The sequence below is a fragment of the Mastigoproctus giganteus genome, chromosome 5, assembly GCF_048544385.1.
Source record: "Mastigoproctus giganteus isolate SK-2022 chromosome 5, ASM4854438v1, whole genome shotgun sequence".
Lineage (NCBI taxonomy): Eukaryota > Metazoa > Arthropoda > Arachnida > Uropygi > Thelyphonidae > Mastigoproctus > Mastigoproctus giganteus.
Window position 1 is genome coordinate 145486612 of NC_143579.1, and position 7797 is coordinate 145494408.

Genomic DNA, 7797 nt, shown 5'->3' on the forward strand with positions numbered 1-7797 from the left:
CCTTTACCCTTGATGATAGTATTAACAATGGTCACATGGTGCAAGGAAGCCTATGGCTTGTGCTGCACCAGCCAAAAAAAAAATATAAATAAAATAAAATAACAAAAAATAAATAACAATAAGAATAAAATAATAATAAGAAGAAAATAAAAAATAAATAAAAATTAATAAGATAAAAGGAAATAGAAAATCTATGCATTTCCCTCCTCCAGTAGGAAATTATCCAGCTGACCTTTGAATTTCCCAAAACTGTCAGCCTCTACCACCCATGTAGGTAACTTATTTCAGTAATTTATAACTCGCTGGCTATAATAATAATAATAATAATAATATCTTACATTGTGACTCAACCTTCACGAGTTGCCGAGGTATTTCACTGCTTTGAATAACCAGGGGCTCACATCTGGTGAGCATGGGCCCGACACACCCCGGGTCCTGAGCTGGGTATCATCACTCCTCTCTCTCTTGGTGACTCCTTTCTACTTCTCTTTCTCTCTCTCTCAGGGTAACTCAGAAATTTTTTTTTTGGCTGGTGCAGCATAAGCCCCAGGCTTCCTGGTACCATATGGCTGATAATAAGAATAATAAAAAAGTAACACTTTACCAGTGGAGAAGACTAATGTTACTTATTCTTGGGGAGTACCACCACCCAGATGGCACCGTTTCGAATCCTGTTGGCTTACTCATCTGTAGGTGAGCAGGTAGCCTGTTGTTGCAATAGCGACAACCCAGTTATAAAGTTTGTCACCATTGCAACAACAGCGTATCTGCAAACCCACCACTGGGTAAGCCAACAAGATTCGAAATGGTGCCAGCTGGATGGAGGTTACATTAGGCAGAACTAGACAAACATTTGGAGTGAGTGAATGGGTGAAATGGAAAGGGTGGGTTTTTTCTTTTTTCTGGCTGATGCTACACAAGCCCGCCCTCCTGCATCACATGCCCCTACTAATGCTAAAAGAGAAGGGCCTAATATATATTATAGCTTAGGGTCACAACAAGTTTAATGGGCAATAAGTAGAGGCCAACTTATATGCATTAGCATTAGCATCAGTAGAGGCATTTGATGCAAGAAAGCAAGCCTATGCAGCATCAGCCAAAAAAAAAACCCACTTCCGCTTCACCCCTCTGTTCGTTCAAAATACCTGTCCAGCTGAGCCTTAAACTTATTTAGGCTATCAACCTCCACCACAAGGGATGGAAGTCTGTTCCACCAACCAACCACCCGCTGGCTAAAGGCAAATTTCCGCACGTCTATCCTACATCTGTCTTTCCTCAATTTGAATTTATGCCCTCTCAGGTGATTTTTCTGAGCTAGAGGAAGAATCCCATCAGCATTGAGCATGCTTAAACCATTCGAGGCTTTATACACCTCTATCAGATCACCTCGCTGGTGCCTAGTCTCCAGACACTGTAATTTGCAAAACTTAAGCCTTTCTTCATAAGAGCACCACTTTGTTCCATTCACTAATCTTGTTGCCCTTCTCTGTACTCGTTCCAGCAGCTCTATATCCTTCTTGAAATGAGGCCTCCAGACCTGTATACAGCACTCTAGGTGTGGCCTGACCATTGCCTTATACAATGGAATAATCACCTCCTTATCCCTGCTGGAAAAATTCCTGTATATCATTGACAATACTCCATGAGCTACTCTTGCAGCCCGTCTGCACTGCTCAGAGAACTTCATATCTGCCTGCACAACCACCCCCAAGTCCCTTTCATTCTCTACCACTGTCAGTGTAGTACCACAGAGTTGATACGTTGCTCTGGGGTTGCTGTTTCCCATGTGTAGTACTTTACATTTGTCAATGTTAAACTTCATTTGCCACCTCTCAGCCCATCTGCTCAACCTTTCCAGATCCTGTTGCAGTAGCATAGTGTCAGTAGTGTCCTTGACAACCCTGCCAACCTTTGTATCGTCTGCAAACTTGGACATTAAGCTTGATATACCATCATCAATATCATTTATAAATACAGAAAACAATAATGGACCCAATACTGAGCCCTGAGGGACTCCACTAATAACATTAGTCCACGATAGTTACATCTTTAAGTAAATCCCACAATAGTACACTGTGATTGCTGCCATCTAGTGGTTCCTCTACCTGCAGATTATTAATGCATGAATAATCTGCTGATAATCATATCAAGAATATTAACTCCCCTGGGTAGTATCTCAAACAAGCTGTTGTAGAAAATAATCATCCAATAAATCAACAAAAGTCCTGCTAGTGTGTGAGGGATCAATCTACAAGTGCCAGCCAATATCTGGAAAGTTAAAATCCCCCATTATAAGGCATTCTGATTTACTAGCCCACTTTATTTCTCTGTATGGTTGTTCGTTGTACTCATTAGGCCTATAACGTTCTTTTGTGACTTTAAAAGCTTGTTTTCTTGCATTATTTGCCTCTACTAATTATCAATGTCTATGTCCTGAACAACTACTAGAATTTGGTGCTATCCAAAATTTCTGGGATACTACTATCCAATTTTAGTGCCTAGTGTACATTGTGAAACCTCAATTGCCATTTTTTTTGCACATCTGCCTAGTTTATCTAGAAGTCATAGTGGAATAAATAAATACATGGGCTGCATTAGGTTAACTAAGAGTAGAAACAGGTGCATGTATACTTGCATGTACACCAATGCTAGGAGTATAGTTAAATTTGATGAGCTTGAAGTGCTAGCCAAGACATCAAAGGCAGATATTGTTGGGATATCAGGGATGTGGTGTCAAACAGACATAACCAGTGCAGAATTGGAATTTGGGGAGTACAATGTGTACAGAAAGGATAGATGGGACAGAAAGGGAGGAGGGGTTATGCTGTTAGTTAGGAAACACAAAATCTAAGGAAGTGCATCCAATTGATCTTGGGACAATGCAATGTTGAGTCTGTTTAGTGTGACATAAGCACTGGAAAATAAAAAATGAGAGGTGTGTGTGTGTTATAGGCCTAATAAATCTGATGAGTATAATGAGCAATTGTACAGAGAAATAGAGTGGGCCAGTAAATCAGAATGTCTTATAATGGGGGATTTTAACTTTCCAGATATTGACTGGAACTTTTGGATTGGTCACACTCACACTAGCACAACTTGTGGATTTATTGGATGACTATTTTCTACAGCAACATGTTCGAGAGGCAACCAGGGGGAGTAATACTTTTGATCTGATTATCAGCAGTGACCAGTCATGCATTAAGAATTTGCAGGTAAAGAAATCACTGGATGACAGTTACCACAATGTACTGATGTGGGAATTACTTAAGGCAGATTACCATCAAGGCTAAAGGGAAGGGTTTTTGCTTTCGTGAAGGTGAATACAGGGGTCTCAGACAGTTTTTAAATTCTGTACAGTGGGATCAACTGATGATGTTACCAATGTTGAATTCTAAATGGAAAGCCTTCACAGACTTAATTTTGGAGGCTACTAGGCTTTTCAATCCAACTAAGAAATACTGTTCTCCATTTAGGCCTAAATGGATGTCATATGAACTAATGAGAGTTGGCAGAGAAGAAAAATGTATGGAATGCATATAAAGTATCAGGTGACAGATATAAACCAGTCTGTAATCAAGTCACGAAGGAGGTTAGGCAGGCAAAGGATGCAGATAAAAACAGCAAAAAGTTCTTTACTTATGTAAATTCCAGACGGAAAGGGACGAATCAGATTGGACCACTTAACATAGATACGGTTGACTATTGATGATCATGCTCACGGTAGCTGATAAACTGAATGAGTATTTTGCATCTACATTCACACATGAGGAGTTATTCAATGAGGGGGGTGCCAGACATTTATCAAACTCTAAGAGGGAGCTAAGTGATTTTGTAATAACTGAGAGCAACATGAAAGAGAAACTGTTGAAGTTAAACATAAAAAAGGCACCTAGGTTGGACAGGATCTATCCAGTTATATTAAACGAGGCAGCAAAGGAAGTAAGCAAACCCTTAGCCATAATTATGAGAGCTTCCTTGGACTCCGCGGAGGTCCCCATGAATTGGAGGTATGCAAACGTATCACTAATTCACAAAGGGGGTTCAAAAGGTGACACAGGTTACTATAGACCTGTCAGTTTAGCTTGTGCTCCAGGGAAAATAATGGAATCACTGGTTAAAGCAGCATTGCACAATCATCTAGACAACACTGCAGTAATAATTAAGGCACAGCATGGGTTTGTTAAAGGGAGGTCTTGTCTGACCAATTTGATTGGATATAATGATGTAGTCACAAAGGAACTGAATGCCAAAAATACTTTTGATATCATATTCTTGGATTTCAGAAAAGCTTTTGATACTGTTGCACATGGAAGACTGCTGTACAAATTGGAGATGTATGGCATTATGGTATGACATTGCCCTTCGTGGACAAATTTTATTAGTGGAGTTGCCCAGGGTTCAGTGTTGGGCCCATTGTCGTTTTGTATATTTATCAATGATATTGATGAAGGTATATCAGGTTTAATGTCCAAGTTATCAATGATATTGATGAAGGTATATCAGGTTTAATGTCCAAGTTTGATGATACAAAGGTTGACAGGGTTGTTAACGACAGGAAAGACAGTATGCTACTCCAACTGGATCAAGATAAGTTGGGCAAATGGGCTGAAAAAAGTGGCAACAGAAGTTTAACATTGACAAATGCAAAGTACTGCATATGGGGTAGCAATAACCCAAGAGAAACGTCCCAACTGTGCTGTATTACAGTCAGGGAAGTGGAAAGTGAAAAAGACCTGGGGGTAATTGTGCAGTCAAATGTGAAGTTTGCTGAGCAGTACAGAGGGGTTGCCAGGTCAGGTCATGGAGTCTTGTGAATGATATATAGGAATTTTGCTAGCAGGGTCAGGGAGATGATTATCCCATTATACAAGGCAATGGTCAGGCCACACCCAGAGTACTGTATACAGGTCTGGAGGCCTCATTTTAGGAAGAATGTAGAGTTGCTAGAACGAGAACAAAAAAGGGCAAGATTGGTGAGGGGAAGGAAGGGGTGTTCTTACCAAGAAAAGCTTAAGTTCTGCAAATTGTAGTGCCTGGAGAGTAGGCACCTGCTAGGTGATCTCATTGAGGTGTATAATGCCTTGAATGGGTTGAGCAAGCTGAATGGTGATGGGATTCTTCCTCTTGCTCAGATTAAGAACTTGAGGGGGTCAGATTCAAATTGAGGAAAGAAAGTTGTAGAATAGATGTGCGGAAATTTGCCTTTAGCCAGCAGGTAGTTGATGGGTGGAACAGACTTCCATCTTTTGTTGTGGCAGTTGATAGCCTAAATAAATTTAAGGCTGAGCTCGACAGGCATTTGAAACAAATGGAGTGGTGAAATGGGAGGTTTTATTTTTTTATTTATTTATTTTTTGGCTGATGCTGCATAAGCTTGCTTTCCTGCATCATATGCCTCTACTAATGCTAAAGACAGTTGTAGAACAAATATGCAGAAGTTTGCTTTTAGCCAACAGGTAGTTGATTGCTGGTACAGACTTCCATCTGTTGTTGTGGAAGTTGATAGCTTAAATAAATTTAAGGCTGAACTAGACAAACATTTGGAGTGACCAGGTGGGTGAAATGGGAAGGGGTTTTTTTGTATTTATTTTATTTATTTATTTTTTTTTGGCTGATGCTCCATAAGCTTGCTTTCTTGCATCATATGCCTAAACTTAAACTAATGCTAATATAGATACAATGTCAATTTGGCAGCAAGTACTACCTGTTTACTGGAATAATTCTTTGCCTGTGTTAACAAAAGCAAAGAATTCTTCTTTGCACCCTTAGCTGAAGATTTTTCATGATTGCCTAATATGCCAAATCTCCTGGGTACCTTGACTACACAATAATATACAGATACTGTAGAATACTCTGTCTGCTAACAATTTATAATCGTCCCATGCATTTTTCTTCTCTGCCACTAAATCTTTAGTTCATCTGACATCCATTTTAGTTCGAACCTGAAACAATACCTGTCAGTTGGAATAAAACACTTACCTTTCAGCCGACCGAGCTAGCCGAGTGGGTAAAGTACCTGCCCGGCAACCCAAAGGTCGCGGGTTCGATTCCCGCCTCGGGCTTGGATCAAAGTACTGCAAAAACCTTGGGAGGTGCAATATGGCCACAGAAGCCGATGCACCAACAACTATCAAAAAAAAAAAAAAAAAAACTTACCTTTCTCAAATTACTGTTCATTTTGCATTATCACTTTTTAAAATCAGCTGGTCCCACTAAAAAGAATTTTAAAATTGTCTGAGCCCATTTTAATTACCTCTGCCCTTTACCCTTGACAGTAGTTATTTCTTTGAATAAATCCCATTATGATCACTACTGCCTATCGGCTGAATTACTAATTGACGGATTACGGTATGGTCTAGCAACAAGATTGATGTGGGGAGAAAATATATATATACCCTTATTAAAGGGCGAAAAATCATTCTACCCTGGTCGCGGAAATACCTTGGTCCGGCACTGATCATTGTTGATAATCAGTTCAGAATCTTCCTCTTGTAACCCCCTAATATAACAAAAAGTATTATCAAGCGAATCCACAAATGTTTTGCTATTCGGTAAGCACGACTTACAATCAATATCGAGAAAATTACCCACTTGATAATACATCATCTAAACAACTCTCCTCTGTATATCTGTTCATTATATCCATCACAGTCAATTAGACCTGTTATACTCTTACTCTCATTTTTGTTAGTCATTAGTTAACTGCTATAATAAATGTATTAAACATAGTTAAGAGATAGAGATATATGCATTTGTTAAATCAGTTTACTATCCGTGTGTGAAATTCTCAAAATAACCAAATTCGGGTAGAAGTGTTATGAGCTAATGATAGCTCGCAACTCTTATAGCTCTACGATTTTATTTTTCTTCTCCTCTTTGTATTAATGGTGATTGTTTCGCAATAATTAAAATTTTTAAGGATGTAATACCGAAAAATCTAACTTACCTGTTACTTTATTCCAGTGGAATTTCATGATTGTTACGTGAAACATCTCTATTACATCCTTTAGTAACTTGGAGTGGGTAGTGATATTTTGGTCGAAGAACAAACTTCTGCAAATGACCGGATATACAGCAAGTTATTGATGAATTTTTTTTTTTTTTTTTTTAAATTAGCTAGAAACTGGATTTTTTTTTTTTTTTTTTTTTTTTCAGTTGCAATAGCATAAAATTCGTAAAATAATGCAAAACTATATATGGTCTGTACAGAATTGGTTGCCGTGCTGAGTTAGTTATTATCTTTGTACTTGAAGACTGTTTTTTTTTTTCCTACACAAATTATCAAACTTTACGGAAATATCTGTGGATACTACATCAAATGAGATCATAATCTCATTTGACGTAGGGGAACGTGAGATTTTGATCTCATTTGATGTAGTATCCCTGTTTACATGTATCCCCATTAAGCATGGGGTTCAATGTGTAAGAATGGCTCTGGAGAAGGATGATACTTTAAGTACAAGGTCTCTTTTAAATATTGAAGACATTTGTAAGGGTGTAGAGTTTTGCATTTCTAGTACTACTATGGTTTTTCAAGATATTATGTATAACCAGGTCCAAGGCACAGCCATGGTTTTCCCCCATTAGCGCCATTGCAGCTATCTAGCCAGGGAGGAACTGGAAAATAGGATTTTTGATGGGTTAGAATTCCCCATTGGTAAATGGAAAAGGTACTGGATGACACGTTTACCATTATACAGAAGGGGAAGGAAGATGAAGTGCTTAATAGCTTCTTCCCTATCATTCAATTTACCTCGGAAGTGGAAGCAGCTGGAACCCTCCCGTTCCTTGATGTAT

General features: G+C 38.8%; 1 protein-coding gene across 3 annotated transcripts in view; it reads right to left on the reverse strand.

The window, feature by feature from the left end:
- The window catches only part of LOC150085748 (uncharacterized), a 639529-nt gene extending 632448 nt beyond the window's left edge, over nt 1-7081 (reverse strand). For all 3 annotated transcript variants that reach the window (XM_090374215.1, XM_090374216.1, XM_090374214.1), the window contains exon 1: nt 6947-7081. The gene's annotated coding sequence lies outside the window, so the exon portion shown is untranslated. The remainder of the gene's footprint in view (nt 1-6946) is intronic.
- Between the last annotated feature and the right edge of the window lie 716 nt (nt 7082-7797).